General features: G+C 37.7%; 1 protein-coding gene across 1 annotated transcript in view; it reads left to right on the top strand.

The window, feature by feature from the left end:
• Positions 1 to 20,096, top strand: part of fhit (fragile histidine triad diadenosine triphosphatase) — a 274,131-nt gene that overhangs the window by 165,100 nt on the left and 88,935 nt on the right. The gene's annotated exons all lie outside the window — the stretch shown is intronic.

Raw genomic sequence — 20,096 nt, forward strand, 5'->3', positions numbered from 1 at the left:
AGGAATTCAGCTGGGAGTTATTGCCATATCCCTCTGTCCTGATCTCGCTCTAAGCCATTTCCACATGTTTGGGCCATTATAGGAGTTCCAGGGAGGCCGGGGTTTTAGATGTAAAGCAGGCAGTCTGACAAAACGTTCTTGATGGTATCCAAGCACTTTAGAAGTGTCACTGCTTAAACTACACATATGCATACATTTATATTGTTTATCAGTGTTCCCAGGTGTTTCCTTTTCAAAATGTTGAAAATACTGGATGAAGGTTACCGTAATGAACCCGCTATTTTAATTTACTAAAGCTGATAGTAATTATTGACTTTTTTTCTCATGCACACTGGAAGCTTGTCTTGTTTTTTGGACTAAACATAATTGATAATTGTTGTTCCTAGGAGATTAACAGCTGCATGTTTTAAAGACATGTCAATGACAAACCTTTTTTCTTTTTTCTTTTTTTCTTTTAAAGAGCACTGTTTTACATTTACTGAAAGAAAATACTCCAAAAGGTGCCGGCAATTTCTGTACATTGCATGAAGTCTTTCTGAGTCAGAAAAATACCTGTGAATTTAGGAAAGCGTTTAAAGGGTTGCGTTAGAATGATGGAAAAAATGTTCACTGTCGCCGTCCTAAGGCTTTCTGGACAAAGTGACAGTTCACTGGCCCTAAAGTGATCTTAAATAAACTTGGGTGAAACTACATTTTCGAATGTCCTTGACTTGAGTCGAGTGAAAGTAATTGTGTATTAAGAGGCGTTAAGGCTGGCACTGCCTCTTCCCCATCACAGAATGAAAAGGACATACATCCTAATTTGCTGTTCCGCCGTCGGACCGCAGTGGCGCCTAAGAGCTTCTGATTAATGGTGTACTCCCCCCATTTCAATAATTCATGAATAATTCTACTTTATGAGCTTGAATAAGTGAGAAAACATATTCAGCTTTATTAATATATATGAACTTGGAAAAGTGTATAAAAAAAAAAAAAAACCAGAGCAAAGGAAGAACTAGGTCTACTTCATATCCTATCCTGTTATTTCATTTGCCTTGAATAACCTCCGTTCTGTTGAACTGTTAGAGTGTTACTCTGTCATCTTTTGGAAGATTGATTCATCCTGCAGCATTACTTTGAGCAGTGGATGAGTTGTGTGAATGCAGATGAAATACGACGCTCAGAGGTCTGGGTCACAGGTTGACTCCGATCACCCAGATTTTCCATACGAGCCGTAGAGTTCAGGCCGTGACTGACAGGGGTCCGGTGTAATGATGGGAGTCAGAGAGGGACGAAAAGCAGAGGTTTTGAACCCCTTAAGTTCAGACTGAACCATACAGGAAAGAGTTGTCTACATTTTTTCCTTATTCCGTAAGTTAGTTTTAAATCTGTTACAGAGAATTCACATTTATCTATCTCAGACTGGATCTTAGTTCAAATAACTTTTGAGTATTGCTTTTACCACAAATTCATTTTGGCAAATTATTTTAAAACCAGAAATCCAGATTAATAATGCCTACTTTCATGGCAAACAATGTGTCTGGATAAATTAGATTTTAAGAATTAAAGATAAGCATGATGGGGTGTGGAGGTGGATGGGGGAAGTGTACACAGTATATAGATATTTCCCTAAAATTTGCTTCCCTAAAATTTCTAGTTGCTTATTTTAGCCATTTTGGAGAGATGATTTTATATCTAATATATATATATATATATATAGATAGATATCATATATAAATTTATGTTGCCATATCTTAACAAATTTGCATTTGCATGTCTTTTCATGTAAAATCTAACTTGGCCAAGAATCTGAATGACGGATCTGAAGTAAGATCATTGAACAATTTGAATTGAGAAAAGGTTACGGACACTACATAAAAGGGCATGAAATTGTATTTAGCAAATGGGTTTCTTTTTATCTGATAAAATATAAAAGTGTATGCATTTTTACAAAAACCATCGGGAGAGAAGAAGTATTAAGTATTAAAAATAATTAAAATATGTCAAACTTATACAAGGATAAAAAAGCTAATGGTTCCTAATGTTAACCTTTTGTACCTTTTAGTATGGCTTGATGTCATGGTAAAAAGTCCATCTTTTGCAGATTTAGTACGATTAGAGTCAGAAATATGTGTGCAAAGTCCTAGGAGGAGGATCACTGATATTATACCTCTACTCATAAAAGAAGTGTTAAATAAAAGAATAAATAAATAAATAAATAAATAATCTGCTGAAACATGTTACCATCATTGTGACAGAGAGAAGTGAATATAAGGAAGGCTTCAGTCTTTCCACAGCTATATTGGGTATCATTTTAATCATCCTTCTCATACAATATTAATGCAATGTTTATGAGCAGCATCGCCCAGTAATTAAATGAAAGGGGGGAAGAATAAAACATGTATATATTGCAGGTCTTTGACTAAATGGCACATTTACCACAGCACTTTCACTCAATTTGTCTCATATTTTTGCATTTTCAACACGGAAAAAAAAACATTGATATGAGATTTATTCCTCTAACACTATCTCCGTATTCCACATTTATAAGTGCGTGCAATTTATTCTCTACATGCAGGACTGCTGTTGTGACACTCAATAATGTTAAATGAGAAAATAAGTACAGACATTTAAATTCTTTAAATTCTAATTTCAGCGCTTCTGAGAGAGAAAGCGTCCTTAAAGATGGAGGGGAGGGTAAAAAAAAAAAAAACTTTGCAGATGATTTAACATCCTGAAGGTAACTTGGTTATCGCTACGTACAGGAAATGAAAAATGAGATGCGCGCCACAGAGAGGGAATAAACAGCCTCATCATTTGCGAAAATGATCTCTGAAATTCATTTTATGCAAATGTAAAGCATGCAAAGTATACAATCTGGAAAGTTTTGACAGCAGGTGTGTGGCGGAGGTCTTGGTCTGTCCATTTAGGTCACACAAATCGAAGGTGGAGTTTACATGCAATTTCATATAATATATTTCATATAATAAATATATATATATATATATATAATATTATAATCTTATATATATATATATATATATATATATATATATATATATATATATATATGTATATATATATTTTTTTTTATTATCTGCACTCATTTTTCTACATGGTTCATTCTTTCTCCATGTTTTTACATGATTAAATTTCATTTCATGTGATCTTTTGCACAAAAATCCCTTATAATCCCATGTGACCTTTTTGTACAACAATTGTTTTTTGCTTTTTTTTTGTGTAAAACCTGTTTTTCATATCTGTTCTTTTTTGCACAATTTATTTACTATCTGAATTTTACCAGATGATTAATGCATTTTTTCCTTTTCACCATATTCAGTTATTTCTCATATTCACATGTTTTTTTCCCTCAGTTTATTTATATTCATATCCGAGTTTTCCACCCACAATTCATTAATATAAACAGCTGCTGTTCTAATTTTTTTCACGTGATGTTTTCCTGCATGACTTATTTATTATCCTGTTCTTTCATGATTATTTTTTTTTCTCACGTGTATTCTTTTTTTTGTACACGTGATGTTCATCACACATTTTTCATCACATGTTCATTTTGTATGTGGTTTAATTTAATTACATTTCGTTCAGGTATTGTCACATGTTAGGATGTATTTGCATTGGAATTGTATTGTAGAACAATGACATAGTTATGGCACAGTGGTGTGTACGGGGGCATAGTGGTGGCATTGTGGTTGGCACTGTGACCTTGAATCTCCTGGATCCCGGCTTCCAGTTGTGCCTTGGGGGTTTCCTCTGGTTTACTCACAAAGTCCGATGACATGCTTATTAGGGTAATTGACGTTCCCAAAGTGTGTGCATGCATGTGCCCTGCAATGGATTGGCACTATATCCAGGGTGTACCCCTATCCAGTATATATATATGGGGTACACCCTATCTATATACTATCTAGATAGGGTGTACCCCATATATATATATGGGGTACACCCTATCTATATACTGTGTATATATACAGATATAATCATGTTATTTATTCTGCTCCTATACTTTCACCTCATGGAAGATTTATTTGATAAAGTTCCCAGGGCCATTTGTACTCTGACTGAGTCAGCCTAAATTAATATTAATTATCCTATAAACCAAATAATTAAAGACAAGCTCGATTTTTTTTTTTTTTTTTTTTTTGCATGCTTCTGCTGAACATAATTCTCCGGCCTCTACAGCAAGCGTGGCTAGACCCTAGTCTCTAGTCTGCAATTATTTATGTGTAACTGTGAGTGTGTGTGTGTATGTGTATATATATATATATATATATATATATATATATTGTGTGTGTGTGTGTGTATTACTTAGACCAGCTGCCAAACACTCTGCCTGTTTGCTTCAGCCTATAGCACAGTGTGACCTAATACGCATGATGTGACAACTTTGCCAGCAAAATTGAAAAGTGCATTAGGATCGGAGTTGCGCAGACTCATTACAGAGACTCTCGTTCCCGTCAGACAAACCCGGCCCACGGGGAACCAGCCGAAACAATATCTGTAAATGTTTGATCAATGCATATTTTCACAGATTATAGGTTACACCATATGGTTAACTTGGTAATAGGCGTCCCATGGTAAATCAGTGGATGGTGTGTGAGTGTGTGTGCACTGCGGCAGATATTGCAGTACTCCACTAAGGAATTGGAGGCATCTCTGGAGCTGGGTGGCAGCTGGTCATTAGCTATTGTGCGCTGCGTTGGAGGCAGAATGCAAGAGTTCATCCAGACAGAAAAAGAGAAATAGAAGGAAGGCAAGCGGAGAGAGGCAGCGTATAAGCATCAGTATATAAGAATGATCATGGTAAAGCGAAAAAACTTAATAGACAACCCAATGGAGAATAGTTCCCAACTCTTTTGGACAGGTACTGATCATTCGTGCTTAATGACGTTTTCAAATTTGTCCGTAGCACATTTTGTTCCCTAAGCCACGAGCGAGCTTGATGTTCTCTCACGCAGCCCTGTGATATACAGTACAGTACGGCATTGTTTCTTAATCTAAAATAAATAGCACGCGAGGCCATTTGCTTCCTTCGCTTCCATCATTAAACATACTGCGTATGCCAATACCGAAGAGGGAATTCTCCTCGACTCCTAGTAATGACTTGCATTCATTTTTCTTGATGGATTCCCTTTTCATGTAAATGGCATAAACAAACAGCTGCCAGAAGAATCCGGAGCGCGACGTCAGGGACATTTATCAGCGCTTTGCGTTAATGCTGATTATTCCTTCTTTGGTAAGGCTCCCCTGAGGACCTTCGGAGACGCATCTCCAAAAACGCAGCCAATCGACGTGGAGGATCCGCGTAACCGGAGTTCCGTCACGGCCCCGAGATCGCAATTTGGATTATGTGTTTTTCATTTCTTCTTCCACACACTGATATACAGCTATTACACTTATTACTATTACAAACTGAAAGACTTTCTTTCATAACGCCGGAGTGAACAGTGTCTCGCCGCAGTGCAGCAGACTTACCTTGAACTTTCCCGTGTATTTACTGTAGAATAACCCTAAGTGCTCGCTAACCGGCTGCAGACGGATTCACGCGGAAGCGCGTTATGGGAATTCCGGCGAAGGTGCAGGGCGCTGACTCGCCTTCAGCCCTGATGAAACGTCGGTGCAAGCGTGGAGTGCGATCTAACTCAGGGGTTGCAGGACCTGTGAAGTCGGTTTTGTGTAGGAAGAAAAGGAATACTTGATATTAAGCTACAATCTGTCAGATTCCATTATGTGTGAATTCTGTTTCATTTATTATTTCTCTCCCCTGAACGGGCTGCATTATAAATGTTAGTTGAGTTTGTTTACTGTCGTCTAGGATCTGAGAGGTCTTGACGCAATCACCGAGACACACATCACTAAGAGGTGATTTGCTAGAGAACACAGACTCATGCTTACAGGTTGTTCCAGTCAGTTCTGGTGAAATGTCTTAATGGTGATGGTTTTTAGGTTCCCTGATTTGCAGCTCAGGTCAGGTTTGCTATCTTAACTGTACTTCCTGTTTGTCTTTTTTCTCTGGTTTTCCTGCTTTTATTTGTTTGCAGGATTCTTTCTGACTACACTTATGTGACTCGGCTTTGTCGTTTAGGATTTTATTTGCACTTACATCTGCGTTTACATCAGCAACATAAAAACGGTTTGAACATGATGAAACCATGAACCAATAACAATAACAAAAAGAAGATATGATCCATTATCATTATTATACAGTATCTTACATTTCATTATTATTACACCTGTTGAGACCGTTTAATCCCCATTACATCAGCTAACTGTGATTTTAGACATTATAATTTCACATTTTTTAGACATATTGTGTTTAAATGCGTACTAAACGAGTCTGTATTTTCACGTAATTACTGCACATGATTGACTTAATATTTAGGTAATATTTCACATGTACTGTAAGGCCCGGGTTCAATTCCCAGCCAGTGCCTAAACCCCAGAGGCCCCTGGATGCAGTGCCGGTCCTGTATGGGATGTGGTTTAATTTGGGTAAATCCCCATGATGTCACACTTAAATGTATGTTCACTGCATAATATTTTTATACTTTTATGCATTTTTCAGGCATTTAATATAAATTAGGGTACAACAATAAAAAGTCCCAAAATGTTATTATTATTATTATTATTATTATTATTATTATTATGTTATGTATAATCATGTTTTTAGATTACCCTGTGATTTGCTCTCGCGCTCTGCTTCTGTCCGCTTCCCTAATGGGGTTAGACAAGTAACTCCGCTTCTTTAAACCCCCTTGGTCATTATCTTTTGTTGACTGATTATCAATCACTGCAGTAGTCACATGATCTATATTAAACATATATGAAGTGATCAGTGCAGTAATTGCTTTGTTTTTTGTCTCAAGGAGTCACACAGAGTCTGCGTCTTTGTCTTTCTCATTCCTCCATGAATGTACAGTAGATTCCATGTTCATTAATGATGATAGTATATTTCGCAATATTGGAAACACGTTGTTGTTTACCTATTAATGCAAATCGTGTTATCATGGCATAGAAACATTACGCATACCCTTGGCTTCCTTTATTTAAAAAAAAAAACATATAATAATAGTTACAACTTTCTTATTTCTATTATTCTCGCAAACTTTTTGCCAATTGTGTTACTAAGAGAACTCTGTCCTGTTGTTCAAAAATGACTTTGCACCAGTGCCCAATTTACCAGCATCACACAATGCATTTTTTTGTTCTGCGATATACATTTTAAACATGATGTGCTGTCATTCTCTTCATTTTCCAACATGCTTTTCTCACCTCTTCTAACACTTATTTAAAACAATTGGATAAAAAAAATGTGTTGACGTGAGTCAAAACGAAACAAACGTATTAATAATGTGTGCTATAACACAGTACGTAGACTGATAACGCTAATGATGCAGGAATTATGACTGATTACAGTATGTAGACTACTGGGTCTAAGGGTTTTACCCTTAATCACTTCTTATTTTTAAAATCTTTTTTGTAATTGTATACAGTAACAGTGTACGTAACATAACCAATAATAATAAAATAATATACACAATGACAACGAGCTGTTATAGATACAATATTTAAACAATGAGAATATACAGTATACCACACACAGGTTTAAAATTTGAGCCACAGAGAAGAATGACATTTTTAATGAAAAAAGCTATTAAAACAAATCTACTATATACATGGAGTGTATGTATATAAGGAATCAGGTGCAGATGATTAGAGATGATCAGGCCGGTGATTAGTATACTGCTGATGCTGAATCCTGAGTGGTTTTAAACAGACGAGGGAGGAAATAAGGTTGCCGCTGAGGTTGTTACATACCTGTAGACAAGCAATGGATACTAAGCACCCTAAATGACTAAACCCCTTTACTGGAAAAGCCATGGTTCGTCATTTATTACCTCTGATCTACCTGTGCTACGTATAAAGTCTTTAGCCCTTCTGCTTGGTAACAGCCTGAGTATAATTCTTGACTGGAAATCCAGCTGCTTAGAATCTGCCCTTCTCTGCATGATCCAATGGACAGAGAGGGATGATGGGAATTAACATGCGAGGCATCTGCCGCAGCAGGTTGCATTTAAAGGAGAGCTCTTAATGACCGTTTGTCTGTTGATCACGGCCTAACTCTGTTTAATCTATCAAAGTCCCGCGAAGCTGTGGGAGATACAGAACTCTATTTACTTCATTATGTTAGAAAAAGGAAAAATAAAAATTAAACAAACTCTCGGCTGCTGCGCGGATCAAATGGGAGACGGGATTGAGCATGGAGATGAGGCGGGGGGGAGGTGAGGTGAGGGGAGACTAGCAGGAGAGAGTCGGAGCCAAGAGAAAGATGAAGTGGAAAAATATTTCGCAAAGAAATCCTTCAGAGGTCAAACCTGCCTGAAATATAGATCTTTTCTTTCTTGCTTTTTTTTCCCCTATCTCTCTCTCTCTCTCTGGTTCAAGGGAAGGGTTTCTTTTTTTTCGATGGATGAACGGGAGCCAACAAAGCTGCAGGGTTCACTGAGTTTCAGCTAGAGGTCATTTTTTTTTCCCTAGCGTGTGAGACACAAAGCCAAAACAAACCGTTCTCCAGAGCTTTAGAGGACACCGTAATCAACATCGGGGTTTTCTGTTTGAACATCTGTATTTTAGCCGATTTAAATGAAGCCCCCATGATTTAGATCATTTGCATGGCCGATTCACCATTTTTACCGCAGAACGTGTTAGCATAGGAGAGTTTGCACTTGTGTGTTTGACTTGTTTGTTTGTTTCTCCCATGCCCGTCCGCCCACCATACATTTCACAATATGAGCGCAATTAAACACGCACAGCATGCAGCGCCGGTCGGAACGGAGCGATTGTTAGAAGCGGACGCCAAAGCACATCAGAGTGAGTGACACAAACAAGCATAAGGGGATATTTTTATTTATTTATTATTAATTTTTTTTTTCTTTTTTTAATAAGCCTTTTTAATGTTGCCTCATGAAATGCAAATGACGACGGGGTGCGGGCGCTAATGAAATAATTGAGACAGAGGGAGAAGCTGATGCTTGGTGATGGCACGGCTAACAGCGATCGCTTGCGGTGGAAGGCCTCTGGGGACCGCGCTGCTTTTCTCTCTCTGCTTGGTTTCACTTCTTGAACTTGTGTGTGTGTGTGTGTGTGGCGGGGGGAGTGTGTGCATATTTTGCAATCATGAATCATCTTTCAGCTCCTGACTTAAGTGTGCCATTTATGGTGCCGAACCTGCTGCACCTTTAATTCACACCGCAGCACTGTTGAATTATTCATGTTGGTTGGTGTTGATGAATTTTCTGTGACATCAGCTCTGAGAGTAGTGTTCTAACCGCGGGGTTTATTTGAATGCACTCGTTCAAATGCCTTATTGTTTCTGTATAAAAAATAAAAAATAAAACAGGCTAGGATATTATCACGATACTTCCGGTAGGTGCTGATCCAGTTTGTTTTGCGATTTTGTTTGTATCATTTTGTTGTTGTTGTTTTTGTTACAATTATAAACAAAATCAGAAAATAATTTGCTCTTACCACACAGGATGCTGTACAGTAGTGTGTGAACGGTTTAGACCTGTAGGATCAAACTGGAACTGCAATGTTTTCCGCCTCAAATGCAAACATATTTTCCGTACCAGTCAAAAGTTTGGAAAAAAAAATGGATTGTAACGAAGCTTGTTGAAACTTTCCTGCTTTATTAGAGACACAGAATATAAAGTAAATAAATACATCCAAAAGCCTGCAAAAAGTTTAAAAAAATAAGCTTAAATCAGAAAAAAAAATCTGAAATATAGCTGTCTGGAGAACCACATAAATCCAAAATAATATCTGGAGTCACTGTCTACAGTATCTTTCAATGTATTCTTCATAATTGAAAAAAGACAATGAATGCATGGTTATTTATTTATTAAAGATGTTTTTCTTTCTGTCATTTAACATTCGGTTCTGTATATCATGTGAATACTTTATGCATACACTATAGGCATGCTTTTATTTATTTATTCATACATTTATTCAGACATCACAGACATCACCATAGGAAGTGGTATTTTGTTTAAAAATAAATAAAAAAAGCCCACTCAAAAATGGACCCAGTGTTTCACAACTGTGACTATTCACCGTGTTTACTTTACAAACTGCCCTAAAAACTACCCCATCTAGACGGTTTTAGGTTTGTGAGACAATTCCAAAGTCTTAACATCACCTGCACTATAAAGTTCATGTCTTTTTATTTTTCTGTCCAACACCTTGCGAATGCACACCCTCACAATATTCATCAGTATACATATTCACACTTTCGTACCTCAAGGAAATATATGAATTTATATTCCAACACGCATGATAATTCACCCTCCGCTACTCGTATTATTATGTATAAGCTTCAAACTCATAACAAAATGTGAATGTAATAAAAAAAAAGCCTACACTGCGCCAGTGTTTATGCATTTGCTTTTGTGTTGTGCCCCTTAAGATAAAGTTTGCTTAAAGAGGAATTTGTGCATAATCTTTTTTTATTTTATTAATTTATATACATAACACATAATGAAGAATAAAGAGTTACAATATATACACAATATACATATTAAATAAATATATATATATATATATATATATATATATATATATATATATATATATATATATATATATAATATGGTAATATGGAAATGATTATGGATGCTGATTATGCTTAAGAGACGAAGCATTTTTCTTATCTGTGTTCTTTTATAGAAAATACCTATTCTCTTTATATTCCAGTTGGCGCATTCATCTGTGAACCTGTGTCATTAATAACCTATGTTTGGTTATTAATATAACGATTAGTCGCTAGAAACAAGCCCACATCAAGCATTTTAATTTGCGGTTACATTTATTTGCTTTTTTCCTGCTTAATGACAGTAATAAGGATGCTACGATATGTGTGTGTGTGTGTGTGTGTGTGTGTGTGTGTGTATATATATATATATATATATATATATATATATATATATATATATATATATATATACTGTATATATACACAGGGGGCAATTACTTTTTCACATAGGGCCAGACAGGTTTAAACAGCTTTTTCCCTCCCTAACTGAAAACATCCTTTTGCAGCTGCATTTTGCATGTAATTGTGTTATCTTTGTGTAAATGATCATTTAAGTGTGACAAATATACAAAGAAATAAAAAATCAGCCCTGTATAGATGAATGAAGTCTTTACTTTACCAAATCAAAACATGTTTATGTAAATGTAATTGGCTACAAACAGGATCAGCTATAGCATCTGCTTTATATAATATTAAGTTTACACTGCAAAAAAAAGAAAACATAGCAAGTGAAAATCTGTACATACAGTATAAGAAAACTGCAAAGTTTTTATGTCTGTATATTACAGATATTTGTGAAAAAATAATTTGGGGATGTAAGAAGAGTGATAAAACACATCAAGATGGCTGTCTGTTTGTCTGTTTGTTTGTGCACGCGTCACCTAAAAAATACTGAACGAATTTTAAAGGAGGTGCGTTTGGCTGAGATTGAGGTAGCATATACTGTAGGCTTTGTTTCAGCGCAGTCGGCTCACGGGAAGAGAGGATATGCTAATTTGAAATTTAAACGGAAAAATTACCATGAAAAATCAGTTAATCTCAAAATCAACAAATGGCACCGTACGTTTTTTAAAATGCACATACAAGTGTGAAATTAAATTCCACATAAACGAGGTTGCGGGCACATCTAGCGGAGGCTTAGTGGTTAGCACTGTCACTTTGCACCTCCAGGCACCACCTTTATGTATATATTCAAGATTATTTCACTTGCTAAGATTGTCTTTGCAGTGTGGTCATAGATATTCATTATGATGCCATGTTATCCTTACTAACTTCAACATGTCCTTCGCATGCTAGATAGATGTGCAGGTCTGTGAAACGGTAATAAAGTTAGCTGTTACTTTACTTCACCTGTCTGCAGGTTGGAGGTAAATGTTATCCTTTATGCACTAACTAATTTGACGTTACTTCCTATGCATGAAATGGTATTCAAATGGGATTTTTTTTCCTAATCATGCTCTTTAATTTGTTCTTTTTTTTTTATTATCTGTGCATTCAGCTTCACTGGATCGTTAATGAGCTAAACAACTCTTTTTTGCATCATAAACTTTGTGATCTTTGCTTCTGAGGCATTAAATCAGGGGAAACTGTGGGGAAATCTGCCTTTAATAATAACGCTTAATGCTTGTTTTTGCGAGCACCTGGCATGGCGGGACACGCGGCAGTTCCGTTTCCTCAAAACTGTTTAAAGCGGGAGTGTGCCGTGTGTTGCGGCGTTGGTTTGTGAGGAACGGATGATGGAAAGCTTCGGCATGCTGTGACACCAGCTGTGTGTGGTGTCTGGATCCTTGGCCAACACACCTCTCTCCATCTGGAGCTGAGCTACAGAGGCAGTCTCAGCACCTTTGCATGTTAAAGAGCTGTCGTAGGAAACGTAGGGGACGTACAGCCGCGTATGCTGTCCGCGAAGGCATTCGAAGCTCAAGTGCCATCTGCACAGGGGGTTCGGATTGAAAGACATAAATTAACACAGAATACAGAATAGGTTTTAGTCTTGCGCTCAGTATGTCCACATGGGACCGATGGCAAGATGGTGTTTACAGCTAATTGTGTGGCGTATAAGTAATTAACGTGCATCATGTGCTGTGGTAGAAGACACCACGGTTATTGGAAAATAATCAATTTACAGTGTTAATCCTTGATTATTTTCCCATAATATGTCTCGTCTCCTGTCTCGTTTTCTCACTTAAGGTCTGTACACACTAGGAATCCACAATAGGCGATGTTCTTTCCACTTTCCTAGACACTCCTCACCTCAGTCTCCTCTGTCTTCTTCCTTACACTGCTGTCTCTCAGGTTCTTCCACAGCTCTCTCACCTCCTCAACTTGTTATTGTGTACTACTCTCAGACTGACCGACGGATAACCCACGAATAAAAAAACAAGACAGCGGTGCAAATATACTGTAGACAAAATATACACTCAGCCAAAACATGGTATTGGTGTTAAAAAGTGTCTCACCTAGGTGAAAAAGTGAATTTTCAGATGAACACCATTTTTCCTAATACTTAATGCTTTTTATCTCCCGATTCATGCTTTTTTTTTAAAATTTTTTATTATGCATACACATTTATATTTTTATCAGATCAAAGAAACACATTTGCTAAATAGAATTTCATGCCCTTTCATGTTGTGTCAGTAACTTCTTTGAATTCAGATCTTTCAATGATCTTAAGTGTTATTCAGATGAAACTTGGCCAATTTAGATTTCACAAATAATTAACAAGTCATAAACCTGAAAAAGTGTATAATTCTAAAATGCAAAATTGTTAAGATATTGCCACAGGAATTTGACATGGTTATGGAAACTACAGATTTTTTGCTTTAAAAATCCTTCATTTTGTCCGGAATGCTTTAATGTAAGCAATAATTTTCACAGATCACATGTTTTTAGAAGCTTACACCAATTCTAGTCTCAAAACTCATAAAGAAATATCAATGATTTTTATTTTAAATGATTATTGTTTGAAGCAGGGCAGTATAACGTTGAAAAATTGCCATTTTTTGTGGCACATATAAAATCATCTCTTCAAAACAGATAGAAACTTAAAATTTTTAAGGAAGCTAAATTTTTATCACTTAAGTTTTATGTTGCATAAACTTTAAAAGTAGCATCTTTGGCACACACATTTATATACATCTGTATTATCTGTATAACATAGAATTTTTTTTTGTGCATGCCAATATCTTTAAATCCTAGACCTGGGCATAGGAGGTTTATTATCTTGTTTTTAAAGTTATTTAATAGCCTTAACCCAAACTTAATTTAAGATTTCTGTCAAGTTAAATTTTTTGATGCATGGACAGCAGCAGACAAATTTTGCTCATATGTCCAGGCCTCAGATTTCCATTCTTGGCATGCACAGAAAAAGTTGCATTATACTGTAAGATTTAAAAGCTTGGCAAGCGCTAAACAGCTTGCAGTGTACACAATATAAGACTCAGAACCAAAAGTAGTGAGTAGGGTATAAACACGCCGCCGCTGTCATAACGAAGCTCTTCGGCTATCCGTCCCCACACATTGTCCTTGAGCTCATTGCCCTCGTGTTTTTTTTTCATAAATAACTGCATTAACTGGGCAACTTGTTGAATGTTTGAAAGGTTGGACAAATATTGATGATGCTCAGGGAATTTACCTCCGGTGTGTAAAGATGTATAGGCTCTTGCCTCTTATATGTGTATATAAGTGAAGGTTTGGACACACCTTCTAATTCAGTGTTTTGTGTTTAGAGATTTATTTTTTTTATATTCTAGTAGGTTCATACAGTAGTATACAGCACTCTCTCGGCATACAACTTTAATCCGTTCCCTATAATTATAATAATGCTATGAACTAGACATTTAAAAAGTGAAGTGGTATTTTAATTACTGTTGACGACATGAGCAGGCAGTTTGATGTGATGTCTAGAATTTCCGAGTTGGAATTCTAAATTGAGAGATTGAAGTCTAAGTTACAAGTTTTAGATGAGTACAATGACAGACATACTGTATACTAGGTGTAATGTAAGTACAAGTTATTTTTAATTTGTAACCAAGTCCCTGGTTCCTATAGAAGGTTAGCATATCAGAACGTCGCGTTAATATTAATCAGTGCCTTCTAACCAATCAAGATTAACATTCAATTAAAAAGTCAAGACGCCACTTGTAGCACAAGTTGTACTTCACTGCATTCTGTTGTACAAGATATGTATTGATGCCTGAACGAGACAGATGGACACTACTCAAACATTTCCACTTGCAAGCATTCAGTCCTTTCAGATCCATCAAAGATCTTTGGCTTTGGGGTAATCGATAAAGCGGAGCGCTAGGGTTAACTGTGATGTTTGGACTGTGTTCTTACGCTAAGCAGAGAAACGCATTAATGAGCTCTCTAATTGATTTCATGAAGTCCATTCATTATTCTGTGTTTTCCTTACAGCGGACAAGGAAAAAGGGGGGGGGTGACTCTCCAGTGTGGCGTAACAGTCTGCAGATGATGTTAGTCGAACCCGACTCATACAGTATCTCGGCAGTCATCTTTACACTTCTGCAAAACAGGAAGAGCTTAATGATTATAAGACCATTAGTGGTGGAGGCGAAGCATTAAAGCTGGCACTTAAACATCCCAACACATTATAGAGAGAAAAAACAAGAACAGTGTTAATGTCAGTGAAAAAAGAAAACCAGCAAAAGAGAAAAGTGTAATGAGTTTGAAGTGAAGTTGGAACTGTAGTTTTCTGACAGGTTGCTTATTAGAGTGAATATATATATATATATATACTGTATTTACAGAGTCAACAGTTGTTATCCTTTTTTAAACCTCACATTAAATTATGGCAGAATTATGTGTAGTATTATGTTTCCTCTAAAGATGTCTGTAGTCGCACCATATGCTGTCATGTGATCCGTATGTTTTTCATGTTGAAGTGTGTATAAATTTTTTTTGGTTGATGGTACACCTTCTGCTTTTAACGCAGCCAACAATTTTGTATCATTTGTGCCGTTTCCTTCGGAGACCCGACTCTTTATAAACATACTGTAAAATGAGAAGAAGGGCAGTGGGATCACTTTCTGGCACGGTTGGCTGCCTGCGTGGCATTTATCTGGCCGGCAAAATAATTTCATGTAATGACAATGGGAGATGAAATGTTCCAAAGGTTTGATAAAAAGACACGTTTGCTTTCAGGCATCGACTCTTCTGGAAAGGAAGTGAACTCCCTTATGTCAGTGGGAGGCTATTATTATTATTATTTTTTTTAGAAAGAAAGAAAATTGCTATTTTCTTTTTTTTTTAGACATAATTGCAAAAATAGAAACTTTGGTTTGGGTAGCTCCAATATGTGTTTGGCTAAAAGCAAAAAGAGAATGAATTGTATAATTCGTATAAATGCAGTGCTTGACTTAATTGGATCTGCTTCAGTCGTGACCTGCACCCTAAAGAACAAATGACCAGATGCAGATTTTTCTGCCTTTTTTTTTTTTTTTTTTAAATAAACGTTCTTTCTATCACCAGGTTACTGACTTCCACAGGAAATGCCGACGACCGTTTTAGGGTTCAGCTCAAACTTGGCGTCGCTGAATTTTCTCCGTCTTTTCAGCTTCGCACTTTTTCTTTCCCCCTTTAGACCTCCAAATCATTTAAGACAATGGTACAAAAGAGATTGAAACGTAGCTTAATTGATTTAAATGTATTTAGTTTCCAAAGCGCTGTGAGACAAATTATTCTAACCGGGCCGCGAGATTTCATATTCAAATCGAGGTGTTTAGCATACGCTGTCCAAAGAGGAGCCACTCCGGTGAATAGAATTAAATATTTCTCTTTGACAGAGACAGAGGTAAAAGTCTGCTAAAAGGAAGTCGGGTGGTATTCAACGGTTCCAAGTGTTTCTTTCACGAGCTAGAAGATTAAATATGCCGTGAGGCGTTTAAAGTATTATTTATGACGCTGGCGAAAAAGTAGTGACTTAAATAAATGACGATGTTCTTTATGCATCATTACATTGTGCTGGTTGATTTAGTAAAGAATCCTGATGAGACAGCGAGTGATTTAGGACTGCTTGAGATGAACAGATGCGATAATGTGACAGAATCTATGAAGTCAAAATTGGGAAAAAACGTATTGTGCTCCTGAAGCTACTCATCGTGAGAAATAGACAGGCTGTGCCATGCACTTTTTTAATTTCGTATAGCAGCCTATAGTGTTCGACCCATGACCATACCGACTAGGTGTGTCCTCTTGCACAATTGCCCCTTGTTATATATTTATATACGTTTTTTTTCTGCTTATATTCAGATTTTTGATGTGATCATTGAAATTCTCAATCTGTATCCGCAGGTTGTTATGCACTGCACTGCTGCTACATGATTGGCTGATTAGACAATTGCGTCAATGCGCAGGAGCACATGTATAGCAACTCGTTTCAAGGTGAGCAAGAAAATCCTTTTGTGGACCGACAGCATTGAAGCTCCTCTTCTCTAAAATGTCATTACTGACAAGCGTGCGAGATTGCACTAGGATGGATGTCATTGCGATGAGATCAAAAAACGAACGAATGAAGGAGGCGTAGATCCTCGGCAGGTTGCGTCAGGGTCTCGTCCCGGTCCGGCTCTCCCTCCCTCGGGTGCGGGTCATTAAATTATATGAACATGAGCGTTGTGTGGCTTTTTTGTGCTGTAAGACTAATGCTACGCAGTATATTATATAAAAAGATTGTATCTACATATATTTTTCTCATTTACTTTTCACCCACACATAGCCTAATTTGTAACCATTTGCTCCTGTTTGCGGCCTCGTTCTCTCTCGCCTTTTAATTAAGTGCATTCCGCGCAGGCGTTTAGTACAAGTCGCCCTCTCCCGCGTGATCCAGACAGTTTCTTTGTCTCGCTATAAAGTGCTCTGATTGCATTTCAGATTTCAGTCTGCCGCTAAAAGATAGCTAGCCTCAGGTGAGCATCTCTCTCGCCTGATTTTTCATAAAACCTGATTTTCCTTCACCCACTCCGCCGTTATGAGAACTATTTGTCTTTTCTAGCCTATAGCAGAAATATTTCCATAGTGTTGTGCTTTTTTTTTTCCCCGGCTTTTGAATATAATCATTATCCATCACTGTACAATCAGGCTGCCGACTACGGAGAGAAAACACAGCGCGCAGGTTAAATCAAGTCAAATGGCCGCGGTTATTGCATGTGGGAGATAAACTGAGTTCTTACTTCAAAAGTGGAAGAAGTGTGAAAATTTGTGCTCGACGGCGGGGTGGACCGAGCTCGAAAAGCTTGAGCGTTGGGGTTTTATTGAAATGCGAAAGTGCAGAGTTTTGTTTTTTTAAATCCCCGCGTCAGATACAGCACGCAGACGGCCGATCTCGTGCGGTGTCACCCCCCCGTTGTGCCCCCAGGCTGGGTGTATGTGCCTTGCTGTATGTGCGGTACACGGTGGCTCTTTGGCTGATGCCCTGAGGGTGGGCTTTGCAAGGTCTCAGCTGGATGCCGTCTGTTCCTCGCTTAAGCAGTGTCTCGGCTCGCTACCTGCTTGCTAGAGCTCTTGCACAAACATGCTCTTTCTTTCTTTCTTTCTTTCTCTCACTCGCTCATTCACTCACACACACTCATGTACTGTAGCATGGATCTTTTTAAAATTTTTTTAATTTTTTTTTTTTTTAATGAAGCTATATTAAAGCATTTCAGGTCAGTGCACTGTCAAAAACAGATTATTACCCTGCACATACACATTCTTATGTTCGCTTATCTCTATGTATTATACGACCTGTGTTTTTCCTACTTGTTGATTTTGGAATGCAACCACGCCCACTTGTTTTCTCTTCTAAACTGCCATGAAGAACCCACGAAGCTTAAAAATACGAAAGAAAAGACCTCGCATTGCTTCTATACTCAACTCGTTTACTTTTCAGCTAAAGACGTGAAATGATACGAGAATGATAAGCTCCAGGTCCCATCCATCCATCCATCCATCTAGGAAGCTCTGTAGTCCAACTAGGGACTGTGAAGGCTAACGGTGATTACCATTGTATCATTGGGTTAGCTACAGGTTGCACAACCATAACAGGCTATGAGTAAAAAACAAATTGTGCAGTGTATCATAAGTGAGAGCTTGTGGTTTCATGGTGTTTGTGGTGGTCATGCTTCACTTGTACATGATTGTAATTAAAAGACATGCAGGGATGTTTTTTCTGCCTTGGACTGGCTGTTTATCGGGGATGCTGCCGAACATCAGAAGTCCCCTGATTATGAAAAAAAAAAATAACCCTTCATTTTTTTAATGATCTGTAAACAGTTGCTGTTCTTCACTCCGCTTTCCTGACCATCCTCTCGAAACTAACAGCTTCAATCAGCGTTTGGTCACAGACACCTCATTTTCTCTCTCACACATCCGCAGTCTTTATTTCAGTATTAAGACATGCTGCAACACACACCGATGTCTCTCCAGAGTCTTCTCTTTTTTTTTTTGAAACCCAGCCAGTGGAGTTCAGGACTGTCCTACTGATGCAGTAATGGCGCTTAATTAGAACCCGCGTCCTCGGCCACAGGCGGGAAGATCCGATGTCGCATAATTAGCATTAACGCCTGGTTTTCATACCAAGGGAACGAAAACGGATCTGCTTTCGATGCAGCCGTCACTTCAAAGCCGCGCTTCAACACGAGCGAGTACGACCGGTGGAGAAAGTAATCAATGGAATTAAATTCTCGACCCGAATAAAGTCATCCTGTCGAACGCTCCGTGATATTGAGAAGAGGAGCTCCAGATGCTGGGCGTTTATAAAAAATGGGACAGGATTGACTAGCCCTGCAGCTAAACATACTTTAATTCTGCTTTGCTAATGAACTTGGTAATTAAATCAAATTAAGGCCCCATTAGTCGAGTGATTTTTCACACTGATAATGTGCATCCTTTTGCAAAAACAAAAAAAAAAAAAATGGCGTAAGCCTAAGTGGAGACAAATGAGAGCAATTAAATGCTTACTCAATTCTCTGTCCTGACAATAAGCAATCTGAGCTGACGAGAAGTTAGTTCAGGTGGTTTAGAGGTGACCTGATGTTGGACAGACTCCAACTTTGGTGATGTAGCAAGAAGGCTGTCATGATCATCGGTGATTTTTTTGACATTTCCATCTTTCATGCCCTCTCTGAACTTGCGACTCTGGAACAGATTGCGCCGCTCTTATGTTCGGCAGATAATTTAATGGATTTATACAAAATTTAAATGAATCACATATTGCTTCTTAGAAGCGATTTGGCCTGGCTGGCAAAACGCTAGATGGAAGGGGAAGGGCTACTGATTAATTTATGAATTCATACGAAATGGGTAATTTTAATCAAGTCCTTTTGATTCGACTCGAAGTCTTTTAAGACAATCGTAACACTGGTATCATCGATGTCAGATGTGTCAGACACGGGCATTAATTATGCATGTGAAGTTCTATTTATCTTGATTTAAAGGGCCCTCATGCGCCGCGGTGAGGCCGGTCTGAGTGAGAATTAAGAACGGCTCGGCGCTGTCCGTCAAAAGTCTCAAC

Source organism: Clarias gariepinus, chromosome 23, assembly GCF_024256425.1.
Source record: "Clarias gariepinus isolate MV-2021 ecotype Netherlands chromosome 23, CGAR_prim_01v2, whole genome shotgun sequence".
NCBI lineage: Eukaryota > Metazoa > Chordata > Actinopteri > Siluriformes > Clariidae > Clarias > Clarias gariepinus.